Source organism: Numida meleagris, chromosome 6, assembly GCF_002078875.1.
Source record: "Numida meleagris isolate 19003 breed g44 Domestic line chromosome 6, NumMel1.0, whole genome shotgun sequence".
In the NCBI taxonomy this organism is placed as follows: domain Eukaryota; kingdom Metazoa; phylum Chordata; class Aves; order Galliformes; family Numididae; genus Numida; species Numida meleagris.
Genome location: NC_034414.1, coordinates 48,459,523 through 48,484,450, shown reverse-complemented (window position 1 = coordinate 48,484,450; position 24,928 = coordinate 48,459,523). Strand labels below are relative to the sequence as shown.

At 41.0% G+C, this 24,928-nt stretch overlaps 1 long non-coding RNA gene across 1 annotated transcript in view; it reads right to left on the bottom strand.

The window, feature by feature from the left end:
* LOC110401888 overlaps nt 625-24,928 on the bottom strand; it is a 129,572-nt gene continuing 105,268 nt past the window's right edge. The window contains exons 4-7 of the long non-coding RNA XR_002440669.1: nt 18,643-18,799; nt 6,170-6,475; nt 2,712-2,847; nt 625-709 (exon numbers count right to left, since the gene is read on the bottom strand). This is a non-coding gene — a long non-coding RNA (uncharacterized LOC110401888). The remainder of the gene's footprint in view (nt 710-2,711; nt 2,848-6,169; nt 6,476-18,642; nt 18,800-24,928) is intronic.

Here is a 24,928-nt window from a genome sequence, read left to right as displayed (position 1 = left end):
ATCAATACAATGCTGGAGAGATAGGATGGTCTTGGGAATAATCCATGGTGACCCTATCTCCTCACCTTTGGCTACAAGAACTTCCTTCTCATCACAGAAAATGCCTCTCCTCCTTCCTGGTTGTATATGAATGTCTGCTCCCTTAACATCTGTACTTGCCCACAACTGCTTAACAACTTCTCTGTATGGATTTTTTCTTCCTTTGGTCCAAGATATCTTGCTCAGACCAATTCTAAAGATTTTGTTGTGACTTAGTCAGGGTTAAAGCTCCAGATCTTCAGTGTGTAAGAGTCGGGGGGATCTCAGCTTTCATTTAACATGTGAGTGAATTTTCATTCCCTCCAGTCCATCAGAAAAACTAGGAAAGGCATCCCTGGGAAGATACAGACTCAAAATCCCAGCAGGCAGATAGATCTCCCCCTTTTCTCCCTCCCCATGCAACCCAAATTATTTTTAAAGCTCAGTATCTAAAACCAATTTCACAACTTTACAACAGGCTGGTTTGGTGGTCTCCTTTTGCTTTACCTCTCTCCCAGAGTGCCAAACTTCTTTGCAATAAAATCAAATGGCAATGAGAGGATAAAATCAACCTGGCAAGGAGAGGAGCCCACTGGGATCTCAACACCCTCACATACCAAGGCCAGCATCCTGATAAGAATCCAGGTAGGGGTTCATGGATGTGGGACTGAGGAACACTGCAGGTCTTGTTCTGAGGAAAGGAGGAGAGTCAGCATCACTGCCAGCAAAATTAGGGCTGCCTTCCAGCACTAAAAAACGTACTTGCTTTTATGTATCTGCCACATGGCTCTGCTGTGCCGCAGCACATGTGTTGTGGCTGAGCGGCATGGAGAGAAAAGAGCACCCGGCTGGAGGAATACTGCTGGGATTCACATGGGGGGCTGAGGGGCCCAGGCCTCACCCTGATATTGTTTCTGTCAGTCTGCTGCCCAGTGTTGCTGCCCAGAGCACAAAATCATAGAATTCTTAGAGTTGGAGGGGGCCCTTAAAGGCCATCTAGTCCAACTCTCCTGAAGTGAACAGGGACATTCACAGCTAGATCAGGTTGCTCAGTGCCTGGTCCATCCTGGCCTTGAAAGTCTCCAGGGATGGTGCATCCACCACATTTCTGGGCAAACTGTTCCAGTGCCTTACCACAATCACTGTAAAAGACCTCTTCCTTATACCCAATCTAAATCTATCCTCTTTCAGTATGAAACCATTTCCCCTTGTCCTGTCACCACAGATCTGCTAAAGAGTCTTTCCCCTTCTTTCCTGTAGCTCCCGTTTACATACTGAAAGGCTGCTCTCAGGTCACCTCAGAGCTTTCTCTTCTCCAGGCTGAACAGCCCCAGCTCTTTCAGCCTGTCCTCATAGGAGAGGTGTTCCATCCCTTGGGAAGCCTTAGTGGAGACCAAGCCCCACTGAAGCAGAGAACAAAACCCTAGGAGATAATCATAAAAAGCTTACACTGAAATTTGACAAAAGGGACAAAGGGCAGAACGACTGAAATATTATTAAATTCCTCCAAGACTCTCACCACTGTCTTAGCTGTGGAAGATGTCTTTCCTCCAAAGACATAAGTCAATAGCGGAGCAATTGTTGAAAACTCAAACCTTGTTCTCCCACAGGTCTACTGAAAACAATCCACAACAAAATTTCCTACACATATCTGTGCTTAAGAGGAAAAATCCTATAAAAGGGGATGTTCTTGTCAAACACACCTCTAATTCATGAATACCCTTGGAAGACAAAGATATCATTTAGGGAGAGTCGGCTACGAATGCAAAACAAGACTTTCCTTGCTGAGACCAGAGTCAGTGTTTGCTTAGTGGAAGAGCAGGTGACACAAGACAATCTGCAAGCAGCCGAAGGCTGATGGAAAGCTTGTTTGTGCTCAGTGTACTAGAGAAGTTGTTCAGGAACAGTTACGTAAAGATTAGCCCTGTAACGCTGCCAAATGCTTCGTGTTATTATGTGCTGTGTTGGTGCCAGGCAGCCCCACATGTCAGAGCTGCCTCATAGGGCAGTTTTAACATGCACACCCACATTTTCAGAGAGCTCAGGGAAAAATGAAAAAAAAATGCACACAAAAAAAATCCATGGAGGAGCCAACTCTGACCTCGTTCGCATGGCTGCCACCACTGATTCCTGTCATCTTGTACCTGCCTGAGCGCAACCAGCATAGAGCCGGAAAGGCGCATCCACCTCATTTTGGAGATGGCTGTCCTCACCTCCCCTCCTCCTCCTGACCCATCATGTCCCCTCAGAGAATCCCAGCTGTGTGGATAAAAAAATAAAAGTAGCAACTCAACCGTGTGGGAGCATACAAATTTAATGTTGGTTAAATACGAAGGCATCTAAATAACACAATGATTGGAGTTATGCAGGTCATAAGTCTAGGGAGTAAGTAGCTCACAGACTTTCTTTTCTTTCCTCCCTTGCTCCATTTTCTTCACAAAAGTTCATTAAACAATGATTCTTACTCCTTTAAAAATTTATGAATGAATTATATGTTCATGAAAATGAGAGAGTAAAAAGCATTGGCCTTAGCCAGACACAGCGCAGTCTGGCACTGCAGCTTCCCCTGTACATGTTCCTCTGCCAATGTACCTCAAGCCTGACCCAAAATACTGCTCCCCCTGATGCATGCAATCTCATGGAGAGAGAAGCTTGTCAATAACTGATATGGGTATTACCATTGTGGGACATACCTTTCCTGATAGAGGGGACATGGGGCCCAAGGTACCCAAAGGAAAAGGTTGCTTCATCACCCAAACTGCTTCCATTTGCACTGAGCAGGTCACAGTTATGAGAATGCGGCAGTGATATGGAAAAATAGAAGTCTGTCTGCAAACATAAAACATAACCTCATCACATAAAAGAATATCACAAGTGGCTTCATCCTTTTCTAAGGCTTATATCATCATTGGGCTGATTCCTGACAAGAAAGGGGCAATAACTAGTAAACTATGAGTGTCTTTTGGTTTTCCTTTTATTATAGTTAATATATATAAGTAACAAAAACTTATATATCTATATATTTATTTATTACAACATAAGAAAAGAGTGCAAAAAAACCATAATAAACAGTAACAAAAAGTTTTATATAGCACTTTTTATACATACATTTCTACTACTTTACAAAATAGAAAGTTTCCCTTTGTTTCTCGCTTTCATTCTCTCTCCATCTCCATAGAATTACTTTCTTTTTTCATTATTACATATATTTTATACATTTATTTCTTTACTGTCTTTTTTTATTTTTGACATTTTTTTTCCATCATCTTTATTCTCACTTATTTTTGGTTTTGAATCTCAGTTTTTTCTAGTATTTAATTCTTTCCATTATTTTGTATTGCTGTCTCCTCCTCTATGTATCACCTCTGATGGTGATTCTTTTCCTTCTCAGTTCCGTTTTCAAAGGCCTCTTCCCACATTTTGTCATTTACTGTGATCATCTCATATGTCACATTCCGTTTCTCCTCTTCTGTTTTTATTATTATGTATATAACTCCCTGCAGTAGTGCCCAGAGATCTAATCTTGACTATTGCTTCACCACTATCACCCTTCTCAATGATGTACATGGACAGACAGAGACATTCTCTATCTCAGACACCTTTTCTTTTCCATTCACTGCCCTCAAATTGGGTTTGGTTGGCAATGGAAATGTTAGGATTAGCTTGTCCTTGCAGAATAGGATCTGGCTGCAAGGACATCCTGCTGTGAAGGGGCCACACCACTACATGATCTCCAGGAAGAACACTCATAGGCTCTTCCAAAATCATGTTAGCTAGTGACTGTTGAGAGGGAATCAGCAGACTCCAGCATGTCTTTGCTGACTGGATGGCTGTCACCAGCAGAAATGCTCTTCTCTAGGACTGTTCTCAAGACTAAGACTACAAGGGAAGCTGTTTGCACATGTCTGGCACAGCAGACTCCACCATAAGGAGGAAAAATATTAAAAAAATAATAATAATGAGATGGGAGACAAAATGATGCAGAGCATCCCATGGGTGAAAAACTGAACATCTTCCTGAGTATTTTTAAAGGAGTAAGTTTGATAATAATTAGATTTAAAAAAAAACACCACTACCACCGTGGAACTTTCTGGGTTGCAGTGAGAGGATTTCTGGCAGCTTCTTAGCTGTGGTAAGGTATGGTTTTATGGTCTCCCCTGATATGCTACCACTTGCCTTGAGCTAAACAGTGTGTTCAAACAGCCATCTTTGGCCTTCGGAAGCTGAATTTTTCTGTGGATTTATGACTTTGAGAATCTGATCCTCCTGGATTTAGTGGACGGGAACTCAACAATAGAAACAGCATCTGCTTCCCTCTAGAAGGATAAAATGTAGCTCATCATTAGTTGTAACTGGGGCAGGTGGAACTTCCCTTAGTTTGACAGACAGCATTGTGTCCTGAAGACTGTAAAAGCCAAAGAAAGAAAATGAAAAAAAGGGTTGGAGTGACATAAAGAAAATGTGGCTGCAGGAACAATGGAACAAGGCAGGGCAGGAGAGGGAAGAGAGATGCAGGGATCAGAAAGAAATCGAGGGTTTAAGAGGTTTAAAAAAAAATGCAACCTATGGAAAAAAAGAACAAAAAGCTGGTCCTGCAGTTACTGTTTCTTCCCCTTCTGTTTTTGGAAACAAATGGTACATAACCCATCAGCATAAGACTTTCAGTTTTCTGGCCACATACAGCATTATGACACAGTCAGAACATTTTGGATGAAGACCTAGAAACAGTGACCAAGATTAAACCAGTTTTTAAATTTTCCATCTCCAATATCTCATCCAGGTATGCTCCATCCCCAGAGGCACATTATATTAGCTTGGCTAGTTTTAAATGCTCCCATCCTCCTTTGTAACAAGTGATGGATACTTAAATCATTTCCACACAAATCTGGGAGAACAAATCAGAGACTGCAGCCAAATCTACACTGCCTGGCCAGTGGCAAATAAACTTTTTGATATCACAGTTGTATCTTTCCTGTCCTGTGAAATGTGTGAAAGTTTTACTCTGGAATTTTGAAAGTCACTGGGGAGCAGATACACAGCCATCTCATAGAGTAGACAACAGAAAGTCTGTTTATTTGGGGGGAAAAAATAGTTTTGTACTAATATAACAACATTTGATGCCACTAGCAAAGATATATATTCATGCTGCAGATCCTCAGCAGTATAAAAAATAGATCAAGAGGGGTTTTACTATTATTATTTTGGAAATAGAGAGAAAAAGAATGGAACTTAATATGTTTGAAATGCTTGTAAATTTTTAAATATAAAAACCCAACATCCCATATCCTATCATCCTGTAAATCAAATTATTAACTTAACATAAGTATTAAAAGACACCCAGCTGTTACTGCACCCAGGAAATGGGAATGGATGGGGAAAGAGAAGGAGGGAAATTAAAGGAGAAAGACTATTATTTTCATGTATTCAAGTTCTGACATAAAAATGGGGATTTTGTCTGTTAAACGTCAATGTGCACAAAATCATAGCGAGGTCTAAATGCCTTAGTCATGGCAGGGGGTTAAAAAAGAGAATATTTGAGAATAATGTGAATTAAAAAGGCAAGTTAGTTTAAATTTCTGTTTGGTAGGGCCTGAGGCCTACAACTCCAATGGGAATACACTGTAGCTGGAGGGCTGATGAATGCCCTTAATGAAGTTGGACAACCTGGAATACATGCATAAAATGATTTTAAATATTGATATGATGTCATTGTGTGTCTGAAGATATTGAAATGTTCATTTTCAGAGCTAGACAGGTTGTGTCTAATTTATTATGGGGAGGGGAATGATTATTTACATTTTTTAATGTAGCAATAAAACAATTATGGGATTTAGGGAGAGAAGAAATACTCGTGGTTCTTGGACAGAAAAAAATCATGTTGCGATGGAAATTACTTAGAGAAGCTTATACCAGCAGATATTAAGAAATACACTTTCCCTTTTTCCTTCTGTGATAATTGAGGTAATACATTCATAAAGTTTGTAAAGTAAAAGGGCCCTTTGACCTATGTTAATTATATTTAACCTGCTTTATGTATAGTAGAAGAAACAGCTCAAATATATCACTGGGGACAACTAACTCACCCATATATTCTGGATGTGTCTATTATAACATTTCCATGACATTACCTGGTTCTCAGAACAATTCTTACCATGAAGAAGAGGAGACGTGGTGTTATAATGGCGCATTCAGTTTCGCTGTGATATGAAAGTTTTTATGGAGAATGCCTCAGGGCAGCTGTCTGCCTTGTGTGTTCAGTATCACGGCTGTATAACACACAGGGGTGGAAGCATATTAAAGGCTGAGCCACCGCAGTCTGCTGGAGGTTGCTGGTGCTAAGGTCCCATCCTGATGATCTCCAGATCAACTTGAAAATTTACAGTCTTTGCAAAAATTGCTGAGAGTCTTTTTTTTTTTTTCACTCATACTTTTGCTCCTAGCTGATATTCATTCCTACCTGAGAAGAGAAAGATATTAGATTACATTTCAGCTCTGGCATAAGTTGGAGCACCAACCTTACTTATGGAGATGCTTTGAAGGTGATTTTCTGTTTTGCATTGTCTGCTCTTATGGTATGTACTAGCAAGCAGGAATTAAACCTCTCCCACCTCTCTGCTTCCTTGTCCACCTTTCATGTCAGCTAAACACGTCATGTTAAGAGTTTAGCAGAATATTTAAGCATGTGCTTAACTCAGAGCATCTCAGTGTGGTGGTTTATCTTCATAACAACGTACAACTTCTTGCTAAATCATGGCCTGTGTGATTACAGACAGAGTAACAGCTAATAGGTCCTTCAAAGAAGATACATGCTGCACTTTCTTGTTCCACTTGATCACAGACAGTTGAAATTATTCCTATGGCTTGGGCAGAGCTCTTGCTGTGTCCAGCCCTGAGGTTAGCTCCAAACTGACAAAATGCTTTCAGGAAAGCAATGGCAAAAAAGTTGGAGAAACTCTCTTCTGCAGTTGGTCCTTCCTTCTTATGCATCACATATACCAACAATGATCAGATAGGAAATGGAGCAGAGGTAGAGATATTTTGAAAAATATTTCTGTACTCTCAAGTCTAAAAAGAGCTAGAAAATGTACAGAGAAGGGAAGCATGGCCAAGAACAAGGGATATCTCTGAAAACTAACATTTTTCAATGAGAAAGATGAATGCTTGAGGAGGACTTGACAGAGTGGTATAAGATCACAAAACGCCCAGAGAAAGCATGTAGGCATTGATTTTTGCCATTCCTATAGTGTCAGAAGGAAGAGGCACCGGAACAAATGAGTAAAGAACACACAGCAGAGGAAGAAATTTTTTCCACAGAGCACATAATTGTACAACTTTCTGCTGTGAAATGGCTATAAAAGGCCAAAAATGCTTATAGAATTAAAAAATAAAAAAATTTTAAAAAATGGACAAATTTGAGAAGGATAGTTTCTTAAGTCTGGATATTACCTCTGATCCAGGAAACTGCAAAACCATTGATTGTCAGAAAAAAAAAAATCACCTTCCATGTCTCCTGTTTTATCTGCTTTTCCTCTAACTATTAATTCCTATTAATACCAGACAGCAAGCAATGCCAGAGATGCTGCCCAGACTTTTATGAACAGATGCAAGGTATATAAAACCTTCAGATGTGCATCAGCTCACCTCCACTGGCTAGCTACTGGAAAGCAACCTGATCTCTGGCATTATTCACCCATTTCATCCAAACAGGAACAACTATCACTAGAGAACTGGTCTGTGACTATCTCCCAGCACAGAGCACAACAGATAGGGAAGTGTTTCCACAGGTGCACATGCGTGTGACTGCCATACATGTTCCCAGTTAGCCTGGACCTTCCTGCTGAATCCTCAGCTTCCCAACATAGCCATATTTCACACCATGTCTTAGCAACTACTCGCTTCTTATGTTTTAGATTATATATGTCATAGTTGTTTTCAACTAATTTCAATTAAGGAATGGCTCAAATCTCACAATTATTCCAGCTATCCTCTTAACTGAAGTGATTGCCCTAGAAGGAGTGGCATTTGGATCTCAATTTGGTAATCAAATAGCCAAACTATGTGATTAGCCTATATCAAATTAGTCACTGTTCACCAGCTGACACCCCCAACTAATGCCTCCTGCCACTAATTGACTTTATTTCCACTTCCTTTAATGTAGCTACCTGTTTTCAAGCTGCTAACTGGATTTACATGCCTCTCAGCTTCATCTTTCTGATAAATGTCCTGCATCCCTCTTGCTCTTCACCTATACTTTCCAGCATCAGTCCTCTCTCCTTCCACCCCTCTTTTCTCTCTTGCCTTGCATATACTTTTATTCTTAATTTTCACCTCTGAAAGAAACAATGCAGAATGATTTTGGCTAGTACAGGAAAAAAAAAAAAAACATTGGGGAAAATCACTGCGAGAGGTAGGGGAGCTTTGCTATTGAGTAGAATGGTGTCCCCATCACAGAGGCATACTGGGCAGGCTGGGGTCAGGGCTCTAACTGCAGTGAACTTCCTAAACTCCACCTGTTCAGAGTTGAGAGAGCACGAGCAGCAGTGGGGAATGGTGACTTGAGTCCTGCATATTCTCTTTTCAGGAATGTGCAGGGAGCGGGTGTAAGGCAACGTAGGGAGCTCAGCTGGAGCACAACACGCCTGCACACGGGGAGCTGGCAGCACTACAGAAACCTATAATGTGCTATGGCCTCTCCACCTATTATATTATACACACCGAGTTATCTGGCACATGCCAGAGCAACCCCCGGGCAGATGCAAATGCTGCAAGTGTTGCTGTGTGTTATGGTTGTGTGCTGAGTAAGACAACAGCCTTACCCTCTCTGCTTGTTAGCGACAGCCTGGCTACACACAATCTGAATTGCCCTGTTCCCCTCGTTTGGCTTAAGGTATTTTAGGCCAATGAGTCTCAGAAACCGTTCATAGCAAGTATCTAATAATATATAGGACTATATCATATGCATTGCTTGGAAAAACAGTTGGACTTCAGCACTGATCATATAGGACACAATAGAAATTTAAAAAACACTGTAGTAATCACAACTTTGCCTGGCAAGAACATAAGTGTGGTAAAAAGCTGCTTTTAAAAAGCTTTAGAATGATCCTAAATATCAACATTATTTTAAAACATTGCAACATTTGTAGAATAGAAATGTGATCTTAGCTATCTAAAAACATGTTCACAAAAGAGAAATTTAGCATTATTTTAATGGTCTTAAAGTGGAGGGAATAAACTTTAATTCATGTATTCAACTGAAAAAATTATCTGAATACAATTGTAATTCAGAGTAAGTGAAAATATGTTTCAATTCACATTTAACTTTGTGACATTTTTGTATTGTAACATGTTCAATTCCAAAATTATTTAATGTATTTTGTTTCTTCTTTTACAAGGCAACTGAAAAGCTTTCTACAATATGGGTCATAACAAAAATTCTCATTCCTAAGCTTCCTAAAGAATTGTGTTCAGTCAGGCAATTTTTTTGTGTGTATAAAAATCACTCATTTATTTGTTTTTTTGCTAATCAGACATCATCTTAAGTGATGGACAATAAGATTTGTCTGAAGAGCTGCAAAATTTTTAGAATGTACTTGCAAGGCTGATTCAAAAATCACACAGTATAATATATATTACAACAGATTGTCTAGGCTGTCTTAGAAAAAATCGTTGATAAAACTGAGTAAACCAGCACTGGCCTTGATGGAATAGCACTGGCACAAAAGAAATAATGCAGTAATACACTCCCAAGAATTGAGAGCTAATAGAGAGCAACATAATGGATATTACCCAGGACGTAATACCCTTATTCTCATACATACCACCTCATTTCACATCAGAATTCAGACAAGCTCAGAAGAGAACTTGTGGGAGGAGAGGGGGAGGATGAGGGATGGGAGTTTGTCCGTGAACAGATACATTTGATTCACTAGAGAAACCTCTCAGGCCCAAGAGCAAGACACAGATTCAGAGGCAGTGTGTGTGAATTTTAAGGAACTCTCTCCAGCTAACGAATTTTCCAGCTCTCCTTTCCAGATCTGCTTTTGAGTTTTGTTGCTCCTTTCAAAGCTCCCTTCTCATCTCAGTGTGGAAAGTGCCGTACAGGTAAATGTCTGAGGGCAATAAATAACCCTAGGGACAAATCTGAATTGGCTGAAACAACTAATTCACTCCAGAGAAATTTGTCTGGATCTGGATAATTTAACAGAAGAATGTTGGGGGGTTCAGTCACTTTTCTTACACTTGTGCTGCACTTGTGCATCAACACTCACATGCTATACGGTTGCAGGAGAGAGACAGCCTCTATCTCAGAGCTTGCAGCTGGGGGCCAAGCCAAGAAATGCCAGATTACCCTGAAAGATGGAAAAATGGGTTTCTTAGTTTCTCTAAGCTCCTATTTTTTTCTCTAATGCTTTACTTCCTCACATCTGTAATGCAAATATATCAGATTTCTGAATCAGTGCCTCCAGAATCCTCATTTAAAACTGCCAGCCATTCTCCACACTTTCACAGAAAAATTCCTCCTGTGTTTGTGTATGGGTATCCATACACTCCCAATGCTTTCTATTACCTGCATTCCTTTGCACTGTAGGACAGACACCTGTGTCTATTGTCATGCATCTTCAGGTGGGCATTTACAATGCCGGGACACAGATGCAAAACGTAACTGTCATTATCAGGCACTATCCTCCGCCCACTGTGCACTCGTGGCTCAATGGCTACAGGCAAAGAACAATCAGTCCCCAGGTACCTAGGCAAAGTACAAACCTCTCAATTCTGCCATTGATTTGTCAGGAGATGTATACTCAAGTAGGTGGTTCAGAAGAGGATCCTTTAGGAAGCGTGTGGTCAGATTGACCTCACTTTCACTGAGCTGACAGTCTGGTGAAGAAAGTTAAACTGAGCATCAAAATCATCAGCAAAAAACCTCCTCTTTCTTTGATTGTACAGTTTAAGAGGAGCCATTCGAGCTCAATTTATTCTCTACACAGGAACTTCATTGATTATCTCAGACATTCATGCAGGAAGGAAGATGAGATAAGAAAGTTTTTTTTTTTTTTTTTTTTTTTTTTAAAGTGATTGCAAGATGGAGAAAACTGCTTTGTGAGTGTAATATATACCATAAAATTCCCTTTTTGTAATCTGCTTCTGAGAAGTAAGAAGAGTTTACCTTTTCTGAACAAAAGGAACATTAAAGATGGGCTGATGACTACTGGGGGAAAAGATATGAATACTAGGATTAGGCTACATATTCAGATATTAGATTAACATATAAAAATAAGATTTCTGGTGGACAATATTACGGAGGTTCTCCCCTTATCTTGTCCTGCCAATCATTAGCATTGGGAAGACAGATTGATCACTATTTATTCTATTTCAAGGGATATTCTGCTTTGATACTGGGCTACTGACCATAATGGGGATTTCCACTGACTTTGAGAGGGAATCAATCCCAACTACAGGCTGCTGCCATGAATAGAGATGGATGCTCAGTTTTGCTCTACCAAATTGGCCACTCTACCAGCCTCAATCCAGAGGGAAGGGAGCTGTTTGAATGTAAATCCACACACCAAGGGCACAGGCATGACATCTACAAACTTCACACCATGTAGGTCAGTGTTTATCAACAGCATATGTTCTTTGTCCAAAATGACAGCAGTGAGGAAAGGGTGAGGAAGCACTATGAGGGAAGAGGGACTCAAGAAAACTGGTCAGTATTCAAGATCCATCTCCTCCAAGCCCAGAAGCAGTGCATCCTGAGGAAAAGGAAGGCAGGCAAGAATGCCAGGAGGCCTCCATGGATCAACAAAGAGCTCCTGGACTTACTTAAGCCCAAAAAGAAAGATCTTAGGGAGGGGAAGCAGGAACAGTTTACCTGGGAGGACTACAAAGAAGTTTTCTGAGCAGCCAGGGATCAGGTTAGGAAAGCTAAAACCCAGATAGAATTAAATCTAGCCAGGGACATAAAAGGGGACAAGAAGAAATTCTACAGGTATATCAGTGATAAAAGGAATGCCAGGGAATATGTGGGCCCCCTCCGGAAGGAAAAATGGAGAACTGCTCACAAGGGATGTGGAGAAAGATGAGGTGCTCAATGATTTCTTTCCCTCAGTCTTCACTGGCAAAGGCTCTAGCCACACCACCCAGGCTGCAGAAAGCAAAGGTAAGAACTTGGAGAAGGAAAATATGCCCACTGTAAGTGAAGATCAGGTACAAGACTATCTGAAGAACCTGAAGGTTCATAATCCCATGGGACCCAATGAGATCCATCCCCAGGTTCTGAGAGAACTGGTAGATGAAGTTGCCAAGCCACATCCATCATATTTGAAAGGTCACGGCAGTCTGGTAAAGTTACTGGAAAAGGGGAAACATAACCTCCACATTCAAGAAGGGAAAAAAAGAAGATCCAGGGAACTACAGGCCAGTTGGTGCCACCTTTGTGCCTGGCAAGATCATGGAGCAGATAGATCCTCCTGCAGGCCTTACTAAAGCATTTGGAAAATAAAGAAGAGCTGATTGGTGGTAGCCATCATGGCTTCACCAAGGAAAAGTCATGCCTGACAAAACTGGTGGCCTTTTATGATAGAGTCACAGCATCAGTGGATAAAGGAAGAGCAACTGACATCATCTACCTGGACTTGTGCAAAGCGATTGACGCTGTCCCATATGGCATCCTGGTCATCAAATTGGAGAAAAATGGATATGATGGATGGACCACTTGCTGGATAAGAAATTGGCTGGATGGTTGCACTCAGAGAGTTGCGGTCAATGGCTCAGTGTCCAAGTAGAGACTGGTGATGAGTTGCATTCCTCAGGGATCAGCGTTGGGACCAGTGCTATTTAACATGTTTGTAGGCAACATGGACAGTGGGATTGAGCGCACCCTCAGCAAATTTGCAGATGACATCAATCTGAGTGGTGCAGTTGACATGCTAAAAGGAAGGGATGCTATCCAGAGGGACCTGGACAGGCTTGAAAGGTGGGCCCATGTGGGGGAATACAAGAAAGACCGTTCAGAGCAGGAGCTGCGGAGCAAGATAAACATCATGAGAAAGCAAGGCTGAGAACCAAGGACATCTCCAGAAGAAGAGAAAAACAAAGTCAAGTAAGCTGTGTGATGGCTGCATGATGATGACCTTGATTGGAGGAAGAGCATGTGGCTAGGAATGACTTACAACTGATTGGATAAGCACTTGCATGCCCGGTTAAGGAGTGTTTGTGGAACATTTGGTTGACATGTAAAGGCAGGTGGGAAAGTTAAAAGAGAAAACTTGTGAATGTATATAAGGATGTTAGAACCTGTAATAAACAATTTGGATTGTTCACATCTGAGTCTATGCCTCAGATGCTGCAGGCCCATGCCCACCTCATGAAGTTCAACAAGGCCAAGTGCAGGGCCCTGCACCTGGGTCAGGGCAATCTCAAGCTCAAATACAGGAGTTGGACGGAGAATGGCTTGAGCCCTGAGGAGAAGGATTTGAAGGTGTTAGCTGATGAAAGATTCACAATGAGCAGGCAATGTGCGCTTGCAGCCCAGAAGGGCAACCATATCCTGGGTTTCATCAAGAGAAGCATGACCAGCAGGTGGAGGGAGGTGATTCTGCCCCCTGCTCACGAGACACTAACCTGGAGTTTTGCATCCAGTTCTGGGGCCCTTTCATGGTTTTGTGATTTTCGGTTATTGGTATTCCACATCATAACATCATGTAGTGGATGTACATGGTTCTCAGAAGAGAAGGACTGCTACAGTCCCCACAGTACTTTTCTCCTCTGTTACCATTTTCCAGCCGGAGGGAAAAGATAAAAGCTTGCAGTATAAAAGCTTGCAGATCAGGAGACCTCGTCCCTTTTTCCGCCGTCTCTCGTCTTGGCAGTACCTCGCTCTCCAGCCGTCTTATCGTCGGTAGTAGAGTAAGGCCTACCTTGATTTTGGGACATTCTCTCTCTCTGTATTGGATTTATCAGCTTAAATTGTAATTATATTGTATTATAGTGTGTTGTTTTGCATTCTGATATCTTATTTAGTAAATTAGTTTGTTTCTCCTCAGATTGTTGCTGCTGTTCTTTGCTCTCAGGGCCATCTCCTTACTCTTTTTCCAGGGTGTGGGCCTGTGGGTCCCCCGTCCCCTTCGTCACGGAACCGGGCCGAAAGCCCGTAAACCGTTGACAGGCCCCCAGCAGAAGAAGGACATGGAGCTGTTGGAGCAAGTCCAGAGGAGGACCATGAAGATGATCAGAGGGCTGGAGCACCTCCTACAAGGACAGGCTGAGAGAGCTGGGGTTCTTTACCTAATCGTTGTTTGGGAAAAATTGGAGGGGACAACAGGCTCATTCAGAATGTCTTTGTGCCTTTTTGATTTGGGAATTGCTCTGTATCAGTCCAGTTCTTTGGCACAAGCCAAAGCGACTTCTGAAACTTATCAGTCACAAGTGGCTCTACAGAGCTGTTACAGTCTGTGCTCTTACTCATAACCTCTTTTCTGACAGCAGCTGAGAATTGTCATGGGGACACCTAGAATAGCTGCACCAAAAAATCAACTACATTGCAGCCCTCTGTGGCCAGCTGAGTAGCCTTTAAGACTCTTTGGCTAAACGCTTGGAACAAGAGATTAATCTCACCCATACCTTAAAACGAAGATCATCTCTATGGTCTCAGATAGACAAACATAAACTAAGGCAGCAGAACTATTCTTACTTTACAGGTGCCTTCACTAGGGTCACAAAAGAGCTGGCTGTATCTATTTCAAGTATTAGGAGCTGCAAAAGCAACTGGAAGTGTGCCTCAGGGAGGAGCTAAGTAGATCTGTATGCATATCATCTCTTCTATATCTGTCTATAACAGCATTTGACTGGTGAAAGCATAGGATATTCAGCACAGATACAAGGGACTCTTAAATTCCAATATCTTCTCTTACATTAACCCCTTTGGCCTTGTGCAAATCTTCTAACTTTTTTGACTTCTATCATTTATCTTCACAAATTCAAATAAAACTATACCAGCTATGTCATACTATCACTGAATGTTTGCATACTACTATTGATTTTTCCTATAGGTTTTTGCAAAGGCGTGCTTTCTGAGAAAGCTTATAGTGAAGCTGTATTATGACACACCTTTTGAAAGCTTGGTTCAAGGTAGAATATTCACATTTTGTATTTCACTGGCACATGCATGCAGGGTATAGTACATCCTAACATTTATTGTCTCCCAAATGCTCTGAAGCTGACAAATCAAGCATTATTAAATGGACATTTAAAAAAAAATTGCTCAGCTGCTAAACCAATCATTGTACGTTGCAGCTCAAAATGAAGTTGGAAATCTGCACCTTTTAATAAAACAATCTGCTTGAGAGCTGATGATATTTGGTTATGGAATTTATCTGTAAATATAATTAAAAATTCAACGAGAGAGTGCTCTGAACTGAGGGGTAAATATTCAGCACGATGCAGAGTGCTCAAGCTACATGATTCCCATTATCGTTAATGGGAGTCCTACAGCTAAATCCCTAAGCATCATGCTAAAAATTTACCCCCCAGTGTTTGCAGATGGAACAAAAGGATTATTGTACATACCAGCAGAAAATAAAGTTACCACTGACATTTTGACCAGAAATCTTCCATCAGGATTGATGAGTAAAAGATTTAGCTTTCTAATTTCCCCCACAGGTTGTTTCTTTGGGGTTTCTCCCATCTAAAGAAGCATATTTTATTTTTATTTAATTCACTTCCATCTACTGGTTTCACGTCATCATATCATGGAATCATAGAATAGTTTATGTTGGAAGGGATCTTAAAGATCATCTAGTTCCAACACCATGCCATGCACAAGGACACCGCCCACCAGATCAGGCTGCCCAGAACGCCATTTAACCTGGCCTTGAATGCCTCTAGAGATGGGGCATCCACAACCTCTCTGGGCAGCCTCATCATCCTCTGAGTAAAGCATTTCTTCCTAACATCTAACCTATCTTCTCATCCCCCCTCTTTTAGTTTAGAGCCATTCCCCCTTGTTGTATCACTATCAGACTGTGAAAAAAGTCATCAATTCATCCCACCATGTTTTTTTTGATAGCCATTAGGTCATAGGGCTCCTCTAAGAAGGTAATGCAGCTGAAATCCTAGCTGAAGTGCCTCTATACCAGTGCATGCAGCATGGGAATTAAGCAGGAGAAACTGGAAACTGTGGTGCAATTGGAAAACTATGATCTTATTACTCTCATTGAAACATGATGACTCATATTACTGGAATACCATGACTGAGGGCTTTTTAGAAGGGATAGGCAAGGTAGGAGAGGTGGAGGAGTTGTCCTCTATGTTAAGAAGTGGATAGACTGCAAAGAGTTGCACCTGAGAAACAGACATAAACAGGCTGAAAGCTTGTGGGTTGAATTAGGGCATCAGGTGGTTGAGGTCTACAAATGGCCACCTGATCAAAGGGAATTGGCTGATGAGGCCTTCTAGCTTCAGCTTCAAGGGGCATCATGCTTGCAGGCTCTCATTCTGGTGGGGGATTTCAACCACCTATGTATCTCCTGGGAAAAAAACATGGTGAGCTGCAAGCAGTAGAGGAAGCTCCTGGAGTCCTCTGATGATAACTTTCTGGTTCAGGTATTGGACGGACCAACCAGAGGTGAAACATTGCTGGCCCTGGTTCTCACCAATGCAGAAGAGATCATAAAAGAAATTAAGATTGGAGGCAGCATAGGCTGCAGTGCCCATGCCCTGGTCAAGTTCTTGATCTTGAATGTGGGCCTGCCAAAGAGCAGTGTCAGGACCCTGAACTCCAAGAGAGAGAACTTTGGGCTGTTTAAAGAATTGTTGGATGAGATCCCCTGGGAAACTGTCTTTAGGGACAATGGAACAGAACAGAGTTGGCAGCACTTTAAGGATGCCTTTCTGAGAGCAGAAGAGCTTTCCATCCCCCAGAATAAGAAATAAGCCAGACAAGGCAGAAAACCAGCACCGCTGAGCAAGGACCTGCTGAAGGGAAAAAAAGGAAAAGTATAAACAATGGAAGCAGGGATGGGTGGCCTGGGAATAATACAGGGATGCTGTCCAGAAGTGCAGGGATGGAGGCAGGAAAGCCAAGGTGCAGATGGAACTGAACTTGGTGGAGGATGTGAAAAATAACAAGAAGGGATTCTTTAGATACATCAGGCAGAAGAGACAGGGAGAGGAGAGTGTACCCCCTCTGATAAACGAAAAGGGAGAGCTGGCCTCAGATGTGGAGAAGGCTGAGGTACTTAATGAGTTCTTTGAGTCTGTCTTCATGGCCAGTCCGGATTATTGCACCTCTTGCATCCGTGAACTTCTAAGCAGGGGCTGGGGGAGCAAAATCCCTCCCAGTGTAAGAGAAGGCTCTAGGGAAACCTCACTGCAGCCTTCTAGTACTTGAGAGGATGGACAAAAGGCAGGACATGATCCAGCAGTGTGTACTTACAGTCTGAATGCCAACAGTATCCTGGGCTGCATCACAAGAATGGTGGCCAGCAGGGAGAGGAAAGTGATGCCCCTGCTCTGCCCTTAAGAGTCCCCACCTGGAGTACTGTGTCCAAGCCTGGGGCCCTCAGTACAAAAAGGATGCAGAGCTGTTGGAGCGGGTCCAGAGGAGGGCCATGAAGATGATCAAAGGACTGGGCACCTCTCCTATGAAGAAAAGTTGAGGGAGTTGGTCTTGTTTAAACAAGAAGAGAAGAGAAGGCTCCAGGGAAACCTCATCATGGCCTTCCAGTATTTGAAGGGAGCTTATAAGCAGGAGTGGGATCAACTTTTTACGTGGTCTGATAGCGATGGGACAAGGGGGAATGTCTTTAAACTAAAAGAGTTAAGTTAGATGTTAGCAAGGAATTTTTTTACTCAGAGAGTGGTGAGGTGCTGGAACAGGTTGCCCAGAGAGATTGTGGATGCCCCATCTCTGGAGTCATTCAAGACCAGGTTGGATGGGATGCTGGGCAGCTTGATTTAGTGGTTGGCAAGGGAGATTGGAACTAAGTGATCGTTAAGTTCCCCTCCAACCTAAGCCACTCTATCATAGTTTTCTAATTGCACCACAGTTTCCATCTCTTCCTGCTCATTTCCCATAATACATGCATTGGTGTAGAGGCACTTCAGCTGAGCTTTTGGATGCATTATCTTCTTGGAACAGTCCTCTCAAATTCCTCTGGGACAAATCTGAGGTTTTCCACTGCTGCTTCCTAAACTGACAGTGTTTCCTGGCTTTTCTCTGTCTCTCAGTAGTGAATCCTCTTCCCCTGTCAAATATAGTTTAAAGCTCTGGTGAGGAGCCTAGCCAGCTTGCAGCTCAGCATATCCTTGAAAAGCCCCTCCTGATCATTTGCATCCCATCCAATGTCAGCATGTCCTGTCTATCAAAGGTGTGTCCTAGATTGTAGATCCCAAAGCCCTGACTCCTGGCTTCCTATCAGAATTCTTCTCTCTGCTATATCTCAGGCTTCCTGGCTTCAGAGTACGCAGTTTCAGGTTCCTGAATCTTAAACATAATGGACATAAGGACAGAAAAAAAGCACATTTGCCAATGACTTTTCAGCTGAATGTGCAAATTTACCCAGCAATAAAATGCTGCAGGGGACTTTGGGGTGATAAAAATGTTGAAGGGGGAGGGGGACTTACACAAGCAACTTCATTCCTCTGCGGTTTGCGCCTTCTGCTCCTTTTGGGCTGGGTCTCCAAGGCTCCAAGCTGTCAGGTGCCCTCAGCCCTGGTGAAATCAGTGACAATTCAAGACTCTAGGCCTGATCCTGTCGGGAGCTTTAACCAGCATCTTCACCTAGGCATGTGATAGAGGAAAACAGTGCAATCCATTAACTTTTTTAGATGCTTTTTGGAAAAGCATTCTTAAATAATGGAAAAAATGCTTCTGTTTCACCCTATTAAAATGTAAATAGATATATATGTACACACCCCAATGACAGAGGCAATCCCTAAAAGTCTAAGTCTAAAGTGCATTCTTAATTTTACTTATTCTAACTCAAAAATAGCCAAGAGGGTTTGCTTATCCTTTGTACACCATGCTGCAGTCCTGAGTGAATCTTTATGGGCAAGTTTTAAAGCCCTCGACAATAGGGGTTTGTAATGGAAATACTGATAGACCGTTATTACAGTGCCAGTCATAAATACAATGCAATTTCATTTTATATAACATTCTTCATACAAACTATCACAAAATGTTTTACAGTAAGCATCAGTTGCAAGCTAAAGCAAAGGGAAAGAGAATTTAAAAGCTACATTTTATTGACTTTAGCAAGGGGGAGAGAATTCCTTACTGGATAGAACAAATAAAACAGCAAGTTTTCTCCTGCCAGGCCTTTCCATAGAAAGCTTTTAGGAAGCTGAGAGTATATCCGTATACACAAGATGTATCTTTCTCTCCAAAATTCAAGATTTCAACTCTTACCTCTTCCGTTTCATTTTATATGCTCCTGAGACTCCGTTATGTACCTAGGCGAGGATGCTGGTTAAATCTAGCAGGATCAGGCCGAGAGTCACGAATTTCGGCTGATTGCACCAGGGCTGAGGGCACCTGACAGCTTGGAGCCTTAGAGCCCGAGCCCAAGAGGAGCAGAAGGTGCAAACCACAGAGGAATGAAGTTGCTTGTGTGAGTACCCCTCCCCCCTTCAACGTTTTAATCACCCCCAAAGTCCCCTGCAGCATTTTATTGCTGGGTAAATAATATAATGAAAAAGTGCCTACATGACACAAGCCACATGGGCACAGACAGCTATTAAAAGCGAAATGATTTATTTCGTAACAATCCGAGGTAGCACACTTTAACTCTAGGTACAGCAACCCCTCCATTTCTGCTTGCCTCATTTGCATAGGTAATTGACAGCTTGTTAACAGCTCATTAGGAACACTGAAAACCATGTGACAGATACAAACCTAGTGCTAGAGGGGAGAAAATCTGTGAATTACAGTATACTGAAAACTCAATCAGATTCAGAATTACAGGTCACAAAGCAAGTTGGTTATTTTATTAGGTTAAAAAAATTAAAAGGTTAACATACCATTTTTCGACCTGTATTTTTAAGATAGCAGACTACACAGTAATTAATTAAGGATCTGATTATGATGTGAACTACTCTCCTTTGCCATAGCTAGGAGTAGGAATGACACTAGGTTGATACCACAACGGTTGCTGAGAGTTTTAAAAAAAAATTAAAAAGTCCTGATGCAGTATTCAATTTTGTTTTTAGAATATACCTTTCTCAAAAAGCAAGTAACTTACAGACACTGCAATCTAATATCTCTAACTGAGAAAAATGTAAGGAATAATTTGATTTTAGTCTATAAAAAGAAGATAAGTGTTCTGATTTGCACACCCTTAGCATCCGTAAATTTTGATGATTTTTTTCTTAAAGGACATTTGAATATAAACAGTGCAAATAACGGTTATATCAGCAAATCTACATTTTGTATTAGACACATACACACCATAATCTTGTTTTTCTAGCACTGCTAGCAGAAATACAGTAAGTGGGGAAATAAAGCAATCTCCTTGCAAAAAGTCTCCTTTCCTTGAAACCTGATATGGATTCCTGGTAACTCAAGTGGCATTTGCTGATGAGGCCAGAGCTGGCCAAATGCGTGCTAGTCTGCAGAGGAAACCAGCAAGCTGTGTGATTTCAGATCTTTCTTCCAGCCACCAGTGGTTTATAGATTCTTCCCTCATCCCTCTGAAATAAATACCAACAAAACACGATCGTATCTAAAAGTATCCTTTTGCTAAATCACTATTTAGCGAAAGGAACAACAATGTTAAGGTGTGGGATTATCAAAATTCCCTAGAGCTTGTTCACAGAGAGCATTGTGCTTTTTCACATCAAGAGGTGCAACTGCCTCAGCATGGATGCATACGTTATTTAGGTAAGTCCCATAAAATAAAACTTGTGATAGAGTTTCTTACATGAAATCACAGCTCTACTACCATACTACAAATTTTGTATATGAGTACAATATTCTGGCTGGTGGGGATAAAATCTCCATGTGTAAGCATGGTTTAAGAGTGATTAATGAATCTGCAACCTGCAATACAATGTGAGTCACACTTGTAAGTCACTTTGGCACTTCTGAATGCTCCATCTTTAGTCTTCATTATGAATAAAACCAATAGGGTAGCTGTGCCCCCAGCATTAATTACACTGACTCCTGAACTGGTGAAGTTAAGCTGTTGTAACTACAGCAATATAAACTTCTAATGCAGACACGCTCCAACGGTATAAAGAGAGCTTTACACACAGTACAGCTGACCCCAGATTTACACTGAGCTTAGGCAAACCATGTTTCATGTACACTGAAGAAAAATTAGACCACTTTTTGCCCTTGAGCCCATGACAATTGAAGCATTTTGTCCAAAGAAAAAGTCAGTGCATGAGCACTGAGAACCAAAGTGATGGTGGTATAACCAAAGTCTAAGATCATAACCATCCAAGCCATAATATCACAGTAAATAAAAGAAACGGAAAACTCACCATGAGAAAAATAGATAAAACCTACACTCCCAAACCAAAATAATTTTACTTACGTGCCCTTTTTTTTAACCATATCTGTACAAACAGCAACACAAATGCTGTGTTTGACAACACATCTCTTACTTGAGTGCTAAGTCAAAAGTCTCAGGAAAAAAGGCATGATCTTAACTTTATCCCCATGCCATGCTTTACTCACTTATGTCTAACAGAATGACTTCACTGGCAGTGCAGTGTTCATTAAGGACTGGGCTTTTTTTTACCTGTTTTTTTTCCCTTTATTACGTATGAGAATCCCACTTTGATTTGGTTCCTATGGGACAAAGATAAACAGTGAAAATCAGTGATGAAAGTTTATCAAAGTTCAGGTCACTTTCCATCTAGGTTGGACAGAATTACAGCTGAAATTCTGGGAATATATTCTTTTTCTGCACTAGCCACTCAGTCAATGCTTGTAAGAAAATGACATGATTAAAATGAGGTTTCAACTTTTTCTGTAGACTCCTTCTCTGACTTATGACAAAAGTCTTCTAGTTTTCATTAACTTAAGTGCTATTTCCTTAGGACTCTTATTTTTACAGTTTCTAATCTACAGCTTTGCAATGACCTGGCCTCAGGAATGTACTATGGTATACTTCCCTTCATTCAGTCCTGGAGTAAGAGGCACACAGAAAAGTAAAAGGACTGCTCCACTTTGGCATCCAGCTTGTGAGTGTATAAGATATTGGATTTTGCTATTGGAAGTGCTTGATGGTCAACCCCAAGCTGCAATCCTCCCTCCTGCATAATCAGTTCAGGTCTCAATGTACTGGCAAAAACCCTCCAGCTCATTAATTGCTCTTCATTTTTGTAGTACGTTCCTATACCCTTCCTTATGTGTTGCAAATTGCTTCACATGCCTAGAAGTACATTTCCAGAGTACAAACCCAGAAGAAACAAGCTGTTTCAGTACCCAGGTGCCCGAGCACCATACTGTACTCACAGGAACAGAAATGACCCAGAAGCATGGGGCAGAGCTTCGGCTTTGCATCTGCCTGGCAGTATTGTTCTGAGCAAAATCAAATCATTCTTCATCTGTTCACAACATAAAATCATACGACAGCATCTGTTTTCTAGCCCTTACCACAGCAGCAGGTACATTTGCTCACCAGTTTCTTTCTACTTCTTCAGTAGATCAACTGTGATCTCAGGGTGACCTTGGTAGCAATAATAAATATCAGATGAATTTTATTTATCTCTTTACTTTTGATATGCATTCTTTATACATTTGATTACTTATAATTAGAATATGTCTGTGAAGTTAACTCCTGATAATACTTCTAGTTCAGCACTAAGCAATAAAAATACACATACACTTCTAAAGGGCAACATTCCCTGCTTCATTTACTGAAGATATTTATCCTTTTTTGTGCAGCTGGAATGTACAGGTATTCTGCATTTTAGCTCAAAGCGCTTCCACCACATTGCTGAACAGTATGTCCAGTCCAGAAAATCAGAGGAAGGAAAATGCACATTTAGAAGCAATGAATTCAAATTTGCAAAGTTCCATTCTTCAGATACCCAACTTCCTTTAAGGTAGACAACTTCAAATAGCTCGTGTTCTTTTAATTATTCTCTTGCTAAAACAAATAATGCAATTAGCTGTAAAATGTGGTTTGTCTGGTAGTCTGGATGAGATGAAGAGCTACTTCAAAGCTTGGGAAATAAAGCCAGATTTCAATACTAACTGACAAACAGATAGTAAACCAAATGAGCCCTTTCTAAGAAAACCTGACCATCCAAATTTGCAAAGCCAGAAGATATCATGCATTGTCAGAAGTCACATTATTTCTTTATGCAATCACTGTTGTGTGTGTGGCATCTCCTGTGCATGGTGCCGTAACTGCAGAGATTGTGCTGTCCACCCGACTGTACAGACTCTGCTGTTGACATCATCTGTTCAGTTCCTGCTGACAAATTAAGATCCATCAGAGTTTCTAAGCTAAATAACAAGTTTATCAGCCTTTTTTTTTTTCCCCAGGAAAGACGGCATCCCTGGATTTGGGGTTTGTGGTTGCAGGGGGTGGTATTTAAACATGGGGTGAGTCTTGCATACTTTTTATAAATTTTGACATCACTGCATCAGCGTTACAGAGTGACACCACAAAGACCATGCCCATTTTGACCCTGAGCACCCTGTGAAGTACAGCAACTCTTTTAATAAATCTGAAATTAAATTGCAACTAGAAATGCTGTGCTTTGGGGATAAGAACAGTATCTCCTATAATCCAATTAAAACAAATGCTTTGAGTTGTATCTATTTGGGTAATAGGCAGTATATAAGTTGCAAACATATTCAAAGCCACATTTTCTTTACACTATTATCTTATTTTGTCCCGCACTTCTACTGGACATTGCTTTCTGTTTAATATCATTAATATCAAAGCTCTGAGAAATCAGCTTAGAAAGCAATGATAAAAAGGAGCACGAAAAATGTTAGGCTGCAAATAAGCCACTCACAGGGGTGGGTGGCAAAAGCATCTCTTTGAAGCTGCCCACCTACAAATGGTGGAATATGTCATTGAAATGCACAGAAATATCTCTATTTATGCTCATTAATACAATACTGGTTGGATAAATGTTTGCAAAGAAACAGCCAGATCTTCCAGCATCTCTTTAGCATACCTAATACATAAAAAGCTTTGGACAAATTCCTTTAACATTTTGCCCATAGTTGTCTGATATTATGTGTGCTGTAAATCAGGGCTGGAATATAATTTGCTTATTCTTATCCGCAAAACTTCTGAGCCACTGCACTAAAGTTCCCCATGCCTCACTAAGCACCACAGGGGCATGTAAAACAAAAGCAGATGGAGCAGGGACATACGTACATTTTATATATATATATATATATACATATATATATATATAAACACATATGCAAATCCAAAAAAATTTTATCCTTTTGCTCACTTGATTCAAAAATTAGAGGAGTAACTTAATTCCTGAGAAATAACATCCCTCAGGATGGGCTTCTGCACCTTTACCTCTGTCATAGTTCTGAACGTACTATTTCTTTTTTTTTAATAACACACTTTCCTAATTAGGATTACAATAAAAAAGTAGCATTCACTGTACCCAATCTACATGTTAACTTTAAAAATTCACAGTATATCCATACACCAAAGTATTTCACAATACCCATTCTGTATTCTTATGCTGCCCATGTGTGGTACAGTGTTTAGTTCTGGCTCTCCCAACCCAGCACAATGGGTAACGGTTTACTAGTTATTGTCCTCTATTAAATGTTAGTTATTTTTTCAAGATAAGACTTCATCACCGAGACTAGCTTTATATGTCCACATATTTTTAGGAATGGATGTGGGTGTTTGTATGCGTGTGTCTGTATTTCTGTACACAATTACAGATACAAAGCTCTTGATGTCATTGC